Source organism: Mirounga angustirostris, unplaced genomic scaffold, assembly GCF_029215605.1.
Source record: "Mirounga angustirostris isolate CCGP_5_RB_7025 unplaced genomic scaffold, mMirAng1.0.hap1 SCAF_10, whole genome shotgun sequence".
NCBI lineage: Eukaryota > Metazoa > Chordata > Mammalia > Carnivora > Phocidae > Mirounga > Mirounga angustirostris.
In genome coordinates, this window is record NW_026991718.1 from 2,152,558 (window position 1) to 2,170,292 (window position 17,735).

At 39.6% G+C, this 17,735-nt stretch overlaps 1 long non-coding RNA gene and 1 other non-coding gene across 2 annotated transcripts in view; both read left to right on the forward strand.

Annotated features, from left to right (window-relative positions):
- Nucleotides 1–17,735, forward strand: part of LOC129046092 (uncharacterized) — a 217,818-nt gene that overhangs the window by 74,290 nt on the left and 125,793 nt on the right. The gene's annotated exons all lie outside the window — the stretch shown is intronic.
- Nucleotides 16,100–16,204, forward strand: LOC123852186 (U6 spliceosomal RNA). Its single transcript, XR_006792803.1, has one exon. It is a non-coding gene; the product is annotated as a U6 spliceosomal RNA (small nuclear RNA).

The window sequence follows — 17,735 nt, forward strand, 5'->3', positions numbered from 1 at the left end:
AGCTGCGCCGGCGAGAGTGTGGTCAGTGACCCACCTCTTGAACTTCCCTGCATCCCGCTAGTCCAATATAATGTGGAAGGGACATATTACAGATACGTGTTTCCATACTTCTAATTAAATAACTACCACTGCTGAGGGGCAGTGAAGAATACTGGGCAGAGCTGGGGCTTTGGGGACACCTAGATAGACTTAAGTTAGCATCCTAGCAGTCAGCACCATCTTTGAGGACCTGGACCACTCAGCCGTCCCTTACTTACCTGGAGGAATGACTGTCAGCTACTTGACGAGGGTTTTGAGAAGACAATGCCAAAGGGTTTCTCTAAGTTGCCAGATCATAAAATTCACTTGGGAGGTCTGCCCTGATTCAGGAGATCTGGAATATTCTCCAGAAAACTCTATTTGTAAAAAGCACATTAGGGGGAAACATGAAAGTAACATAAAAATGTTAAACAGTAAATGAATTTTTTAAATGTATATTTCTACGCTTTCACAGAGCACTTGAAAATTATCAGTAGTCAAAGGTGACCAGTACCTAAAAATGACAAAGCTCTTCTGATCCTTTCATCTGTGTTGGCTTCCTAAAGGCCCTGAACATAGCCAGTCCTATTCACTTCTCCTAGGTCGGCTCTGATATCTGACATACACTCCTGTTGGAAACGTTTAAGTCATTCATTTTTTTTTTTTACAAGTGACTGGTAAAGAAAAGGTTTATTAATTCAAGACATGAAGTCATTCATATTTTAAGGCGATGAGCAGATTCCCTGCAATCCTCCTTATTGCCAGCACTGTGATTTCCTTACCTCAATCATTTCATTGGTTTCCCTAAAATCAAACTCACAAAATATGTTAAAAGTATTCACAAACCTAGAAAATGCCATACTTGAACCTGTCTGACTTACTCCCAATGAAGCATATATATAGTCCTACTTCTGTGGTATCCAGTTACCTCTGAAGGAGGACTAATAGCTTTGGAAGTAGATTTGCCCCCAAAAAGATCATTAAGGTGAAAACATTAGCTGGGGTGTGATCAACAGTCTCCCCTGGAACTGGAGATTCCCAGCATTTAACACTAAATGTAAAGGTTGCAGGGCGCCTGGGTGGCTCAGTTGGTTAAGCGACTGCCTTCGGCTCAGGTCATGATCGTGGAGTCCCAGGATCGAGTCCCGCATCGGGCTCCCTGCTCGGCGGGGAGTCTGCTTCTCCCTCTGACCCTCCCCCCTCTCATGTGCTCTCTCTCTCTCATTCTCTCTCTCTCTCAAATAAACAAAAAATCTTTAAAAAAAAAAAATGTAAAGGTTGCAGACATTTTATAAAATGGCAGCTTTTCCTTTTTATGAATCCAAATGGAGTTTCTGCCCCATGACTTCCCAGTGTCCCACTACCCCCGCCCCCTTGGGAAGTAAATCCAAGGTGATCTAGGGTTAGGGTTGTCACGAGCCCTCCTGAAGTTTCCAGCAGGGACACCCAGCCAACTTCCGAGAGGCCAGCCTGAGCTTCTTGGCTTCCGTCCTGTTGCATGATGCTCCTTTCTGCCTCGATGTCTAGCACCTGAGCCCACAGTGCATCCCTGCCACATGTGTGCTTCTAGAACATTCCCGGCACTTCTTGCAGAACTGCCACCTCACATACCAGCCACAGTTTGTGTTCGGTTTCCTGGGTACAAAGCCCATCTGATCTGAGCTCCCTGCGACCTCTGGACCCAGCACCGTGTTTCTCCCCGTTGTTCACAGCCTGAGGCCCAAAGAGCAGCACAGCTTTGTTGTTGTGAACTAAAATCAGCGATAAAAAGAAAGCATTTTAAAATTATTGACCTGTTTCAACCAGGCAGAGAACACCTCAGTCACTTTGGATTTACAATTGGCTGGAACTAGTCTTGGCTGTTACCTGAATGTTAGTTTAAAACATACATACCTGGGCCTCTTGTTCCTCATTTCTTTCTCCTTCTTCTCACAGAATGGTCTCTCTCTTCTCCTCCACTTCTCTGAACTACCTATTTAATGCTATTGACGAATCCTTCCAATTTCATGGACTCCTCAGATGAGCCTTCCTTTGAGGGATGTTTTCTAGAACAAGTCTATCGCGGCTGTCTAGTGGCAGGGAAATCCCGATAACAATCACTAGGTGGCGCCAGAGGCACACTACAAAGCCACCTAAAGGCGACTCCAGGAAGAGGGTGTTTTGTGTTCAGGCATCTGATGGGTTTGTGCTTTCTCTCTAGATCTTCTTCCATCCAGGCTGGTCCCACAAGTCACCTCGATCTTGTCTATTCCTCATTACACCATACCTGCTCAATTTCAGCAGGCAGAAAGGGCATTCTTCCAGCAGCTGCAGGAGCTATTTTTCTCACTGGGATGAGACAAGGGTCTCAGGTTTGCCAGGCAAGAAGCGTTTATCCAAAGCCAGCTATGTGCTTGGCTCTGTTCTCTCTCTTGATTTAAAATCTAGCATTTTGCTTTTGGGTAGGAATGGGGGGTTCCTCTAATGATCTATATCTCCAACCCCTGTTTAATAGGGAGAGATACTGAGGGCCACAGAGGAGAGGGTGCCTGGTTCACACCGTTCAGAGTGCATAGCAGCAATTACATGAAAGGCCAGGCTTCCTAATTCCAGTAGCGTTTACTTAGTGCTCAGTATTATTCCAAAGCAACTAGAGGACGAGCAGCTTAGATTTATCCTATACTCGAGGTCCCAGCATAGGCAAAAAAAGCCTTTGTAGGTGCACCAAAAGATGTGCCAATTGACTGATGGGTAAGCTGGTTTTATTATCCTTTTATTCTGACATAAAAGGTAATGATTTTGATCCGGAAATTCTAATTTTTTGGGGGGGTGGGGAAGAGATATTTTTTAACTTTAAATTCAAATCTAAATTTTAGATAAAGTAATAAAGAATCTTCTAAAATTTAGATAGTGTCTTAGAAATGACCTTTAAGTGTTTATTTGTATCCTTAGCAAGTTATAGATATGCTGTATATCAGCGGTGTCATGAAGATGCTTAATTTTTGCAGCAGTGAAATATTTTTAATAGCATGGTAAAGCTATTAAATATGGAGATTCATTCATTTATTCACAAACGACATGTCCATGCCTTTTTTGCGGTACACATGGCTCTAGTTCTAGGGATGCAGCAGGGAAGGCTCAGCCTTCACAAACATCTGTGCTGGTGAAAGGAGATAAACAATCAACAATAAAGGAGTACCACGATATAGAATGTCAGATAGTGGTCAGTGCTTTGGAGAAATGTCAGGTAATGTCAGTGGTCAATGCTTTGGAGAAAAAACAAAGGAGGGAAGGAGGACCGGAAGTACTTGAAAGGGGGCGGGGCATCCTGTTCTAAATAGCTTGGCAAGGAAAGACCTCACAGAAAAAAGGGTATGCGCACAAGGCATTCTAAGCAAAAGGAATAACAAGTGCAGACTATCCAAGAGAGGGGCATGCCTGATATCTCCAAGAAGAGCAGAAGAGCAAGGAAGCCAACGTTTCTGCAAGCATGTGTGCTAGCAGAGGGAAGAAGCCGGAGATTATTGCATCAGCTTTCTTTTTTTTTTTCTTCCTTTCTTTCTTTCTCTCTCATTCTCTCTCTCTCTTTTTTCTTTTTTCTTTTTCAAAACCAAAGAAGGAAGACTTTGCTTTAGTCTTGGCACCTGGTTAAACTTTTTGAAATAATTCATGATTTTCGTTTTGCTACTGGGGAAAGTACATAAAATGTCTAGGTTACTAATCAAGCTTCAAAGGTAACAGGGGAAAACTGTCATCAGAGAAGTGCTAAGGATTGATTAATATTGAAATAATTTCCATCTCAGGCTGGAAATTCCACCTATCTACTGGAGCTGACAACCAAGATTGATCACCCAAGCCAAGTTAATCATAACAAATGAAAATGTTGGGACGCCTATAATTAATTACTACCTAAATGAGATTCCCCATCTTTGCTAAAGATAGCCTCTGAGTATATCAGGTCATCCATCTTTCAGTTTCTTGTACTAGATTCATAATTTCATTTTCCTTCTGACTCCCCTCAGAACCCGCCACACGTTTACACAGACAATGACTTTTTCCTTCTGGTTTTAAGAGTATTCTATGGAAGATATATGCAATTACAGGAAATTATGAGTCCTGTGATAATGAGAGCCCTTCTCTGCTAGCTCAGAAGAACTGGTATTTATAAATAATTTTGAAGTATATGAACTCTTTCCTACTTTTTATTTTCCTGACCTTCCTTAAAACACTGTGAACTAGGTATTTTTGTCATCATTATTATGATTCCTATTTTACATGAGAAACAATGGCCAAAGTACTTAAACAGCTTTTTGATCCTCTTGTCTTCATCAAAACACCTACTGTTGCAATTCATTTGATACCTTTGTGATCAGCTTGGTCTCATGCATCATTTCAGGTTCAGCAAAGAGTTCTGCACCAGCCACATAATAAGGACAAAATAAGTGTCTGATGGATTGAACTTAACTGTTCTTCGGGAGATGTCTTCTTCTTATTGCCTGTCCTCTGGACACTCACTCAGAAGTCACCTGAGATGCCACTTACTCTGGGAGACTTATACAGAAGTTCTTCTTCCCTCAGAGGACTAGTTTCCCCATCCTCCAACCTGTGTATGTTGTGCACCCAGTATATCATAATCTCTGGAACTACAACTCCCAATTCTATTTGTAGCTCAATAAATACTCATTGAGAAATGGTATTAATAAGTACATCACAAGCCCACAGCTAACATCATACTTAATGGTGAAAAGTTAAAAGCTTTTCCTCTAAGATCAGGAATAAGACAAGGATGCCTACCCTCACCACTTTTATTTATCATAGTACTAGAAGTCCTAGCCAGAGCAATTATGCAAGAAAAATTTAAAAAAGCCATCCAAATTGAAAAGGAAGAAGTAAAGTTATCTTTTTGGCTGATGATGTGATATATATAGAAACCCCTAAAGACTCCACCAAAACCTTTTTTTTTTCCTTTTAATTAGACTCCATGCTCAGTGCAGAGCCCAGTGTGAGGCTTGAACTCACAACCCTGAGATCAAGACCTGAGCTGATATCAAGAGTTGGGCACTTATCCAACTGAGCCACCCACATGTGTCCCTCCACCAAACACTTTTAGAACTAATAAATTTGTGTATATATATATGTATATATATATACATATATATACACATATATATGATGAATATATGTTATTCATCTGTCATATATAATGTTATATTATTCAGCATTAGAAAAAGAAGAAAATCCTTGAGCAAACAAACAAAAAAGCAGACACAGACTCATAAACACACAGAACAGCAGGAGATTCCCAGAGAGGAGGGGGTAGGGGGATGAGTGAAGTAGGTGAAGGGGATTAAGAGGTAAAAACTTCCAGTTATAAAATCAATAAATCGCAGAGATGAAAAGTACAGCATAAGGAATATAGTCAACAATGTTGTAATAACATCGTAGAAGAAAAAAAGAAAATCCTGCCATTTTTGACAATATGGATGAAACTGGAGAGTATTATGCTAAGTGAAATAAGCCAGACAAAGACAAATACTGCATGGCATCACTTATTGGTGGCCTTGGAAAAAAAAAAAAAAAAAGGATCAAACTCATAGAAACAGAGAACACAATGGAGGTTGCCAGGGGCTGGGAAGGTAGGGGGAGGCATAGGGAGAGGCCGGTGGAAAGATTCCAATGTTCAGATAAAAGATGAATAAAGTCTGAGGATCTAGTGTAAACCTAGTGATTATACTCGATAGCATTGTATTGGGTAATAGAAATTTCCTGAGAGAGTAGAACTTATGTTGTTCTCATAACAAAAATAAAAAAGTAAACATGAGAAGCAATGGGTATGTTAGCTCAATAATAGGAATCCTTCCACAGAGTATGTACATCAAGTCATCATGGTGCACACTTTAAATATATTTTATTTAAACATATTTAGATACATATATTTTATATAAATTTAAATTTATATAAATCTAATATAAATTTATATATTCATTATATATATAATATATATTTATATCATATAAATTTAAATTTAAATTTTATGTAGATTTTATGTGTCAGTTATACCTCAATAAAGCTGGGGGAAAAAAAAGACCCATAGAAGGAAAAAAAAGAGTCTTTCATCACCTTAGGAGCCTACTAGAGATATCAAAATCTGGGGAAAAAAAAAAAGATAGAATGCGATAGACCCTGTAGGAGTTCCAGAGATGGAGGGGGACCAGAGGCCACAAATGTGGCCGATAGATGGGGAAAACAGACAGACTCTGCTCTCAAGGAGCTTGCGGTCTAATATGTTAGTAGCATGTTAATTAAAGCAAGTAGACAAATGGAAGACATAAGTGATAAGCATGTGAAAGAAGTAGAGACAAATTCTATTAAAATTCAGAGGGTGGGGAGATTAAATCTGGTTGCTGAGCTCGAGGGGATATCGATGGAGGAAAGAGTATTTGGGGTCAGTTCTGAAGAAGGGAAAGGGCATTGATACCCGGAGTAACATCTGAGGAGCTGGGGGGTGGGATGTGGGTACAGGAAGTGGAAGTCCAGGGCACAGAAGAGCAAAAGGTTTTTGAACACAGTGCTTACTTTGCTTCCAGGGAACCCAGACTTGATCATGACCTCCCTGGGCCCCAAACCCTTTCTGTCTGTGTTTTCCTTCATTCTATCAAGGACCTGGATTGCACAGACACACAGCCCATGATTGATGATTTGCATTGATATGAAACAGATATCAAACATCAAATAAATATAAATATAAGGATGTCTGTGTTTATAATTATATAATTATAATGCTTTGTGCTTGTAGAGTTTGTAAAACTTTCAACATGTTACAGTTGTCAAATGCATCAAAGTTCTGGAATTGGCACTACTTTCTATGGGAACTTTGCTGCCTCCTTCATAGGGTCCTTATGAGCTTTAAATGATGAATGCTTGCAATTTATATCACAGTGCCTATAATGGAGTAAGTGCCCACCAAATGTTATGGTTATTGGCATCATCATCATTACTTTTGCTTTCTAATAGCCTGCTGGAGTCTCCAGGGCAGATGTGATTGTCTCAGTTTTGTAGAGGGGAATCCACAGGGCTCGGGAGGGATAAATGGTTGAGCGTAACCAGATCTGCAAGAAGATTTTAGCTCTTTTACCTCCTGTATAGTGGTCTTTCCCTTGCCATCATGTCTCAACATATCCATGTTAGAAAATTCTTCCAGTTGGGGAAAAAAGTTGGCAGAAAGGAAAGTTAATGAGCCGAATCATGTAGACAGACAGATTGGAAAAATATTGTTCCTTTTGCATGTTATGTTCTTGCCAGAAATCAAGTAGGTGGAGATTTTGAAGAGTAACCAGTTAGATAAATATGGTGGTTTCAGATAACCAAGTTTAGAGCCAAACTGGCTATATTTAAAGTTTGAAGAAAAAAAAAATCAGAAAATTCAGGCATGATGCTGAACTCATTGAGCTTGACTCACTACCAAATTTCTCTCATCTCTCATAATGACTCTGAAGAGTTATAAATACCATAATCCTACATCATGAAGCATAAATTATTTCAAGAAAAGTTTTATATTTAAGTCACCTCAAAATTTTAGGAGTTAACTAAGACTACCAATGTCTAATTCAGACCCCAGTAGCCTAAGAAAAGAATTAAAATGTTGACATAGCAATTAAGGGCTAAGCTTCTCGCTATATGCACCATTCCATCTGCTCAGAGGTCACTTTCTGTCTTTAACCCTTGTCTACAACTCACACTGCCCTCTGTAAGAGAAACCAGGTCCCACCAGCAATGTTCTAGCTTAATGAGATAAAAATCCTGATGATCAGGGCATTAAAGTAAAACTAAGATAAACTAGTATCCGCTACTGATAAATATTTAACAGATGTGGTCCAAATCCCTCTGCCAGCTGGAGGAGGGAAAGACGTTCTATTTCACAGTTCGGATATAATTATTGGCCACATTTCTCCAAGCAAAGACAGTGACATTGGCTCACTCCCCGGGAGAATTTTCTTCTGATCTTGGCACTGGGATTTGCTTTTCTTTCACAGACTGCCTTCATTTGACCCCGTTTATTCATTCAAAAGATACCTGGAACCAAAACCCTGTATGAGAAGTCAAAAAGGAAGGGGCTAGCCCAGGCTCTATTTGTATACCCACCGAAGGGTTCCAGCGAAGTACATATATTCTTGACGCCATTGACTGTGCCTTATCTCTGTGTCAACAGGAGATCAGATTGGCTGACAAATGATCATTTGACCCAGGTAGTACACTCAGGAGTTAGGAGAACTTTCACCCAAGGCCTGAGAGTCACCTTTTTGGACTACTTCATAGACAATCACCATTGTTCCAAGTATTATGCCCTTTTCACTCTTTAAACAGACTATGCACAAATAATTTTCCTAAACATCACCATTGAGACTCCTTCCAGTAACGACTGACTCATCATTTGGATTCCCAAGCAGCTGTTGTATAATATGAGCAGGATGTTTTGACCATGTTCCTTGACCTGACTAGTTTGACCCCGAGGATGTTTTGGTCCAGGAATGCATTCCAGAGCTTAGGTGGGTAACACACCACAACTGTATTCATTTCCTATTTCCACTCTTTTCCCATGTCATCATTTTCCTAACATGGTTACCAGAACAATTTTTTTCTAAATCACTAATCTGATCATGTCATTCCTCTGCTTAAAAAGCCATCAATCATTGGCTTCCTATCAACCACAAAAAAGCAGCACCACATTCTGATCCCATTTGACCTGCCTTTTCTTATCTCCAAACTTCTTACAGAACTGCCCACTGGTCACGAAGCACAGACATCCTGCATGTATCATATGTTAACTTAGGTTTTTTGTTTGTTTTTTGTTTTTTTTTTCCCTTGCCCGAGGCCCTCCTCCTGAATTGTTTTCAAGTCTCATTATTTCTCAATACAAAGAATCTTCAGCATCCATGTCAAGACTCTCTGCATCTAGGAAGCATTTTCGGACAACTCCAGACTTCTCATCCCCCTCTTCTAAACACACAGCACGTGTGTATCCTGTCTCAATCATTATAGGCATTTCCTCACTATTTAATTTATACTTCTATTCATGAGAACATCCCTATCTCACCAATAATTGAGAGTTGAGCCTATGTTTTATTTATTTATTTATTTATTTTTTAAAGATTTTATTTATTTATTTGAGAGAGAGAGAATGAGAGAGAGTGAGTACATGAGAGGGGGGAGGGTCAGAGGGAGAAGCAGACTCCCTGCCGAGCAGGGAGCCCGATGCGGGACTCAATCCAGGGACTCCAGGATCATGACCTGAGCCGAAGGCAGTCGCTTAACCAACTGAGCCACCCAGGTGCCCCTATGTTTTAATTATATAGTTTGCAAGAGCAATGTGATTAGGAATTTGATGCGTTTTTGATTGTGAGAGCAAGAGGATCCTATCAGAATTCTTCCTCCTTCATCCTTGAGTGTCTGTCTCAAAGCTGTGTAGCCCTCCAAAGAGGGCAGAAGAACTTGTCAGACAGAGAAGGATTTGTCATCATCTGGGAGTGTGCACATAGGCTTACTCTCCACCTTAGAAGCTCCAAATCCTGTATGAGGTGACTCTTCTTGGAGTGGCTGGCCCTAGGACCTGCCATAGAGCCAGAGCTGGTTGTTTTAATTCAAGGAATACTGTGGAAAGAGAAGACCCACATGGGAATACACAACTGATGAAACAGGTATTTCCCATGGGATCTGTGCCTCTATAAGGAACAAGTACCAGCAGGTACTGACTCATAGTCAAAATATACATATGATGGTTTTATAAAAAGTTTTATTGATAATTTTATTGTAATTTGAACATTAAGAATCTGTGATCTGGAGAGTCATTTGTTTGTTTATTATTTCAAAAAGTATTTATTGAGTCCTTGGACTGTGCCTAGGATACAGAGAGGGCAATACGATCCCTGCTCTTGAGGAATGTCCCTTAGAGATGGACCAGCTGAAGCTCAGCAAGAGCGAGTGATGGCCACTGGGCAAACACTGGTTGGCCTGGACTCAAGCTCAGATCCTCTGATTCCTGTCTTGGCCCTCTTTCCCATCTATGTTGCTCCATGGTCTATGGTCAGGGAGTAACACTGCTCCTCCTGGGTTTTTTAAATCTTGTCTGGATGGCTGGCAAGCTTGGGGTAAAGATACAATTTGAGGGAATAGGCCCTATTTTCTATCTGACTTGAAGGAGAGAGCAGAGCAACCTTTCTGAGTTGAGTGGAAACTGTGTGGCTAAAACAGCCTCCCAAAGACAGATCCTGGTCACAGAAACTATCTGGATTATTTTTCCCCTGAAGTTTGCATTTCAAATGCTTCTTTCCACTGGCACTCATGCTCAGTAAGACCTCACAGTTTCCCTGGGATGTATGCCAATTTGATTACCTCTTTTTTCCATGCTTGGAAGCTGCTCTGTCATAATCCTTTAACCTCTGCAAAGCCAGGAAAAATGTGACAGCAAAGGCAATGTTAGTACTGGAGAACATTTTCCCCTTTTAGATGTTGAAGATCTATCACGTATTTACAAAGAGGTACACAAAAGTCCGTCACTTACACTTGGTGTTATCCTGATCAGCTCGGAGTTCTGAATGGTTCCTTCCTTTTCCCACAGAAACTAGAAGGTCCTTAGGAAAATAGCAACACTTCAGACACCCTTCCCCACTTGGCTCTTCCATTCTTAACCCTTGTGTTTTGATCTTTAACATCATTAAGAATCTCTCTGACTTTTAAAATTGGTTTTAATATTCCTCCCTGCCTCTTTTAATTAAGCCTTGATAGGATGATCAATGTGGTTTCAGATTCTTCTCGGTCCTTGAAACCAGCCTTAAAGCATCCTTGGTCCTAGTATCCCTAGACTTCCCAGGCCAGGCCCCAAAGCTTCCTGCTTAATTCAGCTCATCAGGTTCTAAGAAGAGAGTGTAGACAGGCCACGGGGCGGGGTGGGGGGTGGGGGAGAGAAGAGAAAGAGAAAGAGAGGAAGGTGACTAATGGATTTCCTATAAAGTTTTATTTTTTTCCCTTTGATAGATGAAGTATTTATTTATTTATTTTTGATAAGTGTTGTAGAGGTTGCCTGGGTATTCACAAACAGATTTCCTCTCACCCCTAAACCCATTGCTAGGCAATATTTCCCAGCCTTCCTTACAGTTACATATGACCATGAGTGACTCATTTCTAGTCCATGAAAATGCAGGTGAACCTGACATACACCACATTTAGGCTTGCATTATAAAAGCTTCCTACAAACTGTGCCCCAGTCTCCCTCCTTTGTCTATTGGCACATAGAACTTATTATCCTAGGAGACAGTGGAACAACTAAATAGAGATACCCAAGGTTGGTCTCTGACTTAGCATTGGAAAGCCACCACTGAGTACATTATTGGATTTTATGTGACTGAAAAATGAGCACCTATAATGTTAAGCAACTGAAGTGTGGGGGTTTATATGTTTCAAAAACATATGCTACCACCAACTGTTATAGAAATCAATATGTTGGCATTGGCTTAGTGGTTGGTTCTTGGGTGGCAAGTAAAGAGATAAATTAGGCCAAAAGAGAAAGAGCTTTGTTTTGTTGTGACAAAATATTTGGTTGCCTTCAATTTTAGAAGGCAGCCCACTTGATTCCTTACTTCTAAAGAAAGTGGTTAGAAAAAGTCAGAGTAATTGTGTATCAAATTGTATTGATTTAACTTAGCACAGTATTAAAAAAAAAAAAAAAAAGAGAGGAGTTCAGGCAAGAATAGACTGCTTTCCAAAGAGGTGTCCATGGCAATTGAGATACAAGATCCTACAATGTTGGAAAAGCAAGATGCTGCCAGATCTCAAACAGTAACAGGATGGAAAAAGATTTTTAGTGACTAAAGCCAGGTAAATATTCTTAGTTGACCTAAATAGCTAGTCTAAGGCAGCCTTTCCTGAATGGTATGGTCTTCCCAAGTATTATTTCACATAGCATCAAGATAATCACCATTAAGTTGAGAAAAAGGATAGGAATAGGTTTAAAAAGAAAGAAAAAAAGATAAATATAATAAAATAAATAAAACAAAAAGAGAGAATTATGTCCAAGAAAGGGCCTTGAAGGTGGCTATAGGGACATGGAACTGCTTAGAAGAAAATTGATCAGAAATCTATAGAGTTTATGAAAGAAAATAATTTTCAAAAAATTCACAGGTGGAGCCTGAAAAGCCCTTGGCTGGCAAAGCTTTAAATAAGCCCTGGGCTTCGAATTTACACAAGCAGGAAAGAAGATATGAAATACGATCAACCTGCAAGGAGAGCATACTCTCTGGTCCTCACTTCATACAAGGGAACTTTCCCCAGAGAGCCAGCAGCTGTGCTGGGCTTCTGGTTTTAAAAAAGGAATTTCCTGTACTGCCAGGACAGAGAGACCTCTGTTCATCAAGAATCACAATTGCTGAGAATCAAGGTCTCTCCCATCCTTAATTTTTCCAATAAGAGTCTACAATGTTTTTGTACTGCCTCTTCTCCACTATTGTATTTTTTGTATGTGTTGAAAGTGGATAGTAGATGCTTTGGCTTTTTTAGAGAACAGGTCTCTAGAATACGAGGAGCTAACTCCATATCTGGTGGATAGAATGTCTATATTGCCCAAAAGTCCTGGATTTTGAGCTGGATGCAGTGACTGGATGGGACTTTAGGGTATCTTCCCTAGGTAAGGGACTGAACTTGTTCCCTTCATGAGAAGATGAAACTGATAGTGACAATTTCCTCTTCTTTCTTGGCTATCTAGTTAATCAACCTCATTTCTCAGCCTTCCTTATGGATGTGTAAGGTGATTAGGCAATGTTACTACTTCCAGAACCGAGCCATAAAAACCTAGATACTTCTAAACATAAATTAATCTCTCCATTTCCCATAAGCCTATGGCAGTATGTTTATATCTGTATATACCTGTTTTTTTTTTCTCTTCACTAAACTGTTAGCGTAATGAATTCTAAAATAGTAGAGATAGAGATGAATACAGAAGGGTGACTATCACAGATTTGGGAGGCCAGAGAAAGCATTAAGGATATTTATGTCTAACAAATGAAGGTAGAGAAGTTAGCTGAGCATCAGGGTCAGGGGCAAGATGCTATCCAAGCAAAAGGAATAGGGAAGGAGACCTAGAGGCACAGAAAAATCCTGTGTAGCAGACAGTGAGAATCCCCCACCAATGTGTCATTAGTCTTTATAATGTCAATGTCAAATGTCAAATGCTTCTTCAAGCATCTACATCTGTATCCCTTTCCCCGAGGCTGTCTTTTGTTGCCTGCACCTGTTCTGCCCCTGTGCAGAAGACAGGAAGTGCCAAGGAACTGATACTCCTCCCTCCCCAGGATTTGGTATATGAATACTCTAAATTGCTTGCCTCTGAGATGCTCATGTTCTACACTGGATCCCAAAGTTCCCCAGCCAGATTCAGTTTTATAAACAATAGTGGTGCTGTGCTTAACTAATAACCCAGTCATGACTTCTCTGTCTCCACTATCCACTACCACACTGGTGCATCCTGAGATCAACTCCCAATTACAGTACATGCATGTGAAGCCTTGTCTCAGGGTTTGCTTTTGGGGGAAGCAAACTACCACACCATGCCATAGTTGAGGAACTAAGGAAAGACCAAATTGATTGAAACAGGGACTATGTTGACCTTTGAACAAATGGGTGTTAGGGGCACCAACCATTCACCCAATCGAAAATCTACATGTAACTTTTGACTCCCCAGAAACATCACTACTAATAGCCTACTGTTGACAGGAAGCCTTACCTATAATATAAACAGTCGGTTGATACATATTTTATATGTTATATACTGTATTCTTACAATAAAATAAGTTAGAGGGACACCTGGGTGGCTCAGTCAGTTAAGCATCTGCCTTCAGCTCAGGTTATGATCCCAGGGTCCTGGGATAGAGTCCTGCGTCCGGCTCCCTGAGCCTGCTTCTCCCTCAGCCTTCCACTCCCCCCTGCTTGTGCTCTCTCTCTCTGACAAATAAATTAATTAAAAACTTTTTAAAAAGTGAGTTAGAGAAAAAACATTATTAAAGAAAATCATAAGGAAGGGAAAATACATTTATAGAACTGTACTGTATGTAGTGAAAGAAACCTGCATGTAAGTGGACCTGAACAGTTCAAACTTGTGTTGTTCAAGAGCCGACTGTATAAGGAAGAGAAATTATAAAAATGCATATGGGAAGGCCACATTCCTACTTTATCTGAAGGACATTTAAATACCACTGCATGGCTTGCTAACTAATAGGAATATAGTTAGACATTAGATTTGTATTAGAAAAAGTATCCATCCAGAAGCAAGAGACAAATGGATCAGTGTGGGGACAGATGGGGCAAAGCCGGGAGAAGGGAGAGAAATTTGGAGGTTTTTAAAGTAATCAAGATTAAAATAATAACTTGAACTTTGATGACAGACAAGTGGATGGAGAAATAAGAGGACTTGAGAGAGATTTGGGTTCAGGTAGAATCAAATGAGGCAAATCAAATAGACAGCTCTGATAAAATGTGAAGAGCAAGAAAGAGGATTAAAATCAAGGACATTCCTTGGGAACTGGTTTGAGAAACTGGATGGAAGGTGACAGCTTTTTCTGAAGGAGGAAACCTAAGAGTTAATCAAAATGAACCAAAAGGAGGTAAAAAATGCTCTGTTTGGGGCATGATCAATTTGTGGCACCAGTAAGATAGGTAAATAGATGTATCTAGTAATCAGTAAGATTTATGGATCAGAAATTCAGGAAAATGATCAGAGCTGGAGCTGTAGATTTGAGTATTATTTAAATATGGATGTTAATAGAGGCAGTAAGATGATGATATCCAGTGAGAGCTTGCAGAGCAGTGGTTGGTTCTACCCCAGGGATACTGCTCCCTTGAAGACAATTCTTTTTTTGTTTTCTTTTCTTTTCTTTTTCTGCCTCTCATAACAATGATTAGAAAAGAACTCATGGATTTTATTTAGAGGGTAGAGGTCAACTATGAAAGATATCTCGCTAGACTGGTATTTAGTAATGTAGGTGAAATATCTATGTGTAATTATCTGCGCCTAGGACCTAAATAATTTTTTTCATATAAATACAAAATTTATTTTGTAAATTTTTTATATGCATTGTATTTTCCAGAAGTAAAACTGTGTGTATTAGAGATTATTTTATGCAGTTTTCTTTGCCTATTTACTAAGAGCTATTCACTATTTTGGAATATAACATAGCAATATAAAATAGCTATCCTGGTTATGACATATATGTTGTATTACAAGGTGATACAATGTATTATATCCATATCTATTTGAAATTTTAGTTTTTGTAAGCACACATATGACGGAGATTTGAAACTTAGAAACATTAAAAGGTGTTTCATATTATCACCCACATAATTTGTGCATAGCAGAATGATAAAATGGGAAATTATGACATTGATTTCTTTTATATCTGAACTTCCGATTGTATTCAACTTGAGTATGATTCAATTTGAATATGTGTTGCACCCATGACTTCTCTACAGTTTTCTGCACTATTGTTTCTTTTTACACTCTGTTCCTTAGGATGCTGTCTATTGAAGGATATTGTCTCCATGTCATTTTGAGCACTGAAAACTGAATTTTGAGATAAGCAATATATTTTCTATGATATTTTATCACATCCTCCCATGCCATCATAAACATAGAGAATTATGTCAGTACTATCAGATTTTCTCATTTTATCTTATTAGACTACCTGTAATTTATATTGGTATGTTACTTCTACTGAGATTAAGGATATTTCCCTTTTTATTCATGCCATTCACAAATTGGTCTGGTTTGTGTTTATCTTAACATTTTTAATCTTGTGTCCAGCCACACATCTGATTTTTCAGTTCCTATACTTCATGGTCATGATGTCTTCTCATCATCTGAATTATATTAAATTCAAACATTTGCATAGTTGCCACACAGAGTCTAACTTTTTCACGTGTATTACTACTTTTTTTCAAAATCTTAACTGGTCAAACTATAGTTGTGTTTCAGTGAATACTTATACAAATACAAAGTTCTTTTCTTTTCACCTAGGCATTAAGGAACAAAATTCATTTTCACTGATGTAGATATTTTGTAGAGCTTACTTCGACAGCATGTTTAGTAAAATTGGAATGATGCAAAGTAGATTACTGTGGCCCCTGGGCAAGGATGACACACACATCCGTGATGTAGATATTTTGTAGAAGTTGATTCTGTCGGTAATTTTCAGGAAGCCACACTTACATATTTGAACCTTCACCTACCTTGGAGTATTGTTGCTGTCTGAACAAATGATTAATGCCAACCCTAAAATAGAAATATTTTAGTAGAAATATCGCAGTGGAATCAAATTTTATTGGTCACTGTTCAAAGAGATAATTGTATTCTTCTGGATCAAATTGCATATTCTAAATGCCATAAGAAATGAACTATAAAAGTTCATTTCTTAGCTCTTTTTGGCACTCTGTGTCTTTCTACACTGTGATTTCAGAAGGCTCCTCCTAGTGGAAGGGCTATTCCTTTCTTCAGAGTCAGAGAAATAAGATCACATGGAGGGGGACAGCTACATATGAGATGGCACAGATGACAAATTACCACCTAACATTATATTATTTATGCAGGTGTTTTTGGTTTACATCTGTGACCTTCACTTCATAGAATGTATGCATCATGTACACGGCATTTTGCAGTGATTTTGAGGAGTCCTGTGACCTCAGGTTATCAAGCCCAATATTTCCTCAAGCTCTGACACTTTATAACTCTATAACTCAAGAGTTATTGTCATGCTCTTCCTCCCACTGATCCTCAGATCAGTGAGACAGAATATTCATATGAACCAATTTGGAAATTTGTCAAAATTCAAACAGACCATTACTGGCAGATCCTAAAATTGCACAAAACTTTTTTTTTTATTTTCTACCCCCCACTCACTCTAAAAAATTCAATTCTTGGGGTGCCTCGGTGGCTCAGACAGTTAAGCGTCTGCCTTCAGCTCAGGTCATGATCCCAGGGTCTGGGATCGAGCCCCACATGGGGCTCCCTACTCAGGGGGAGTCGGCTTCTCCCTCTCCCTCTGCTCTTCTCCCTGCTTGTGCTCTCTATGTTGCTCTCTCCCTCTCTCTCGCTCTTAAATAAATAAATAAAAACCTTTAAAAAAAAATTCAATTCTTTCCACTATGCCGTGCTGCTATTCTATCTTCTCCCACAAGCACTGAACCCATGTGTAATGATTAACATGTCTGAGCAAAACCCAGATCTATCATGGTAATAATTTTTTTTCTCATGTATTCTTTTTATTACTTTTTTTAAAAAGATTTTATTTACTTATTTGACAGAGACACAGCGAGGGAGGGAACACAAGCAGGGGGAGTGGGAGAAACAGGCTGCCCGCCGAGCAGGGAGCCTGATGCGGGGCTCCATCCCAGGACCCTGGGATCATGACCTGAGCCAAAGGCAGATGCTTAATGACTGAGCCACCCAGGCGCCCCTCTTTTTATTACTTTTGATTACATGCAAAATATGTGAACACTTCTTGAATTATCTATTGCTAAACAAATCACTCCCCAGTTAGTGGTTTAAGATAATACTTAATTATTTTGTCATCGGTTCTGCTGTCAGGGAGGTGGGCAGGGCTTAGCTGGGGACCTCTACTCTGGGGCCTCCCACCAAGTTGCAGTCAAGGCCCACAGCCGTTGCCGGGTTCAGCGGGAGCAGGATCGGTTCCCAGCTGATT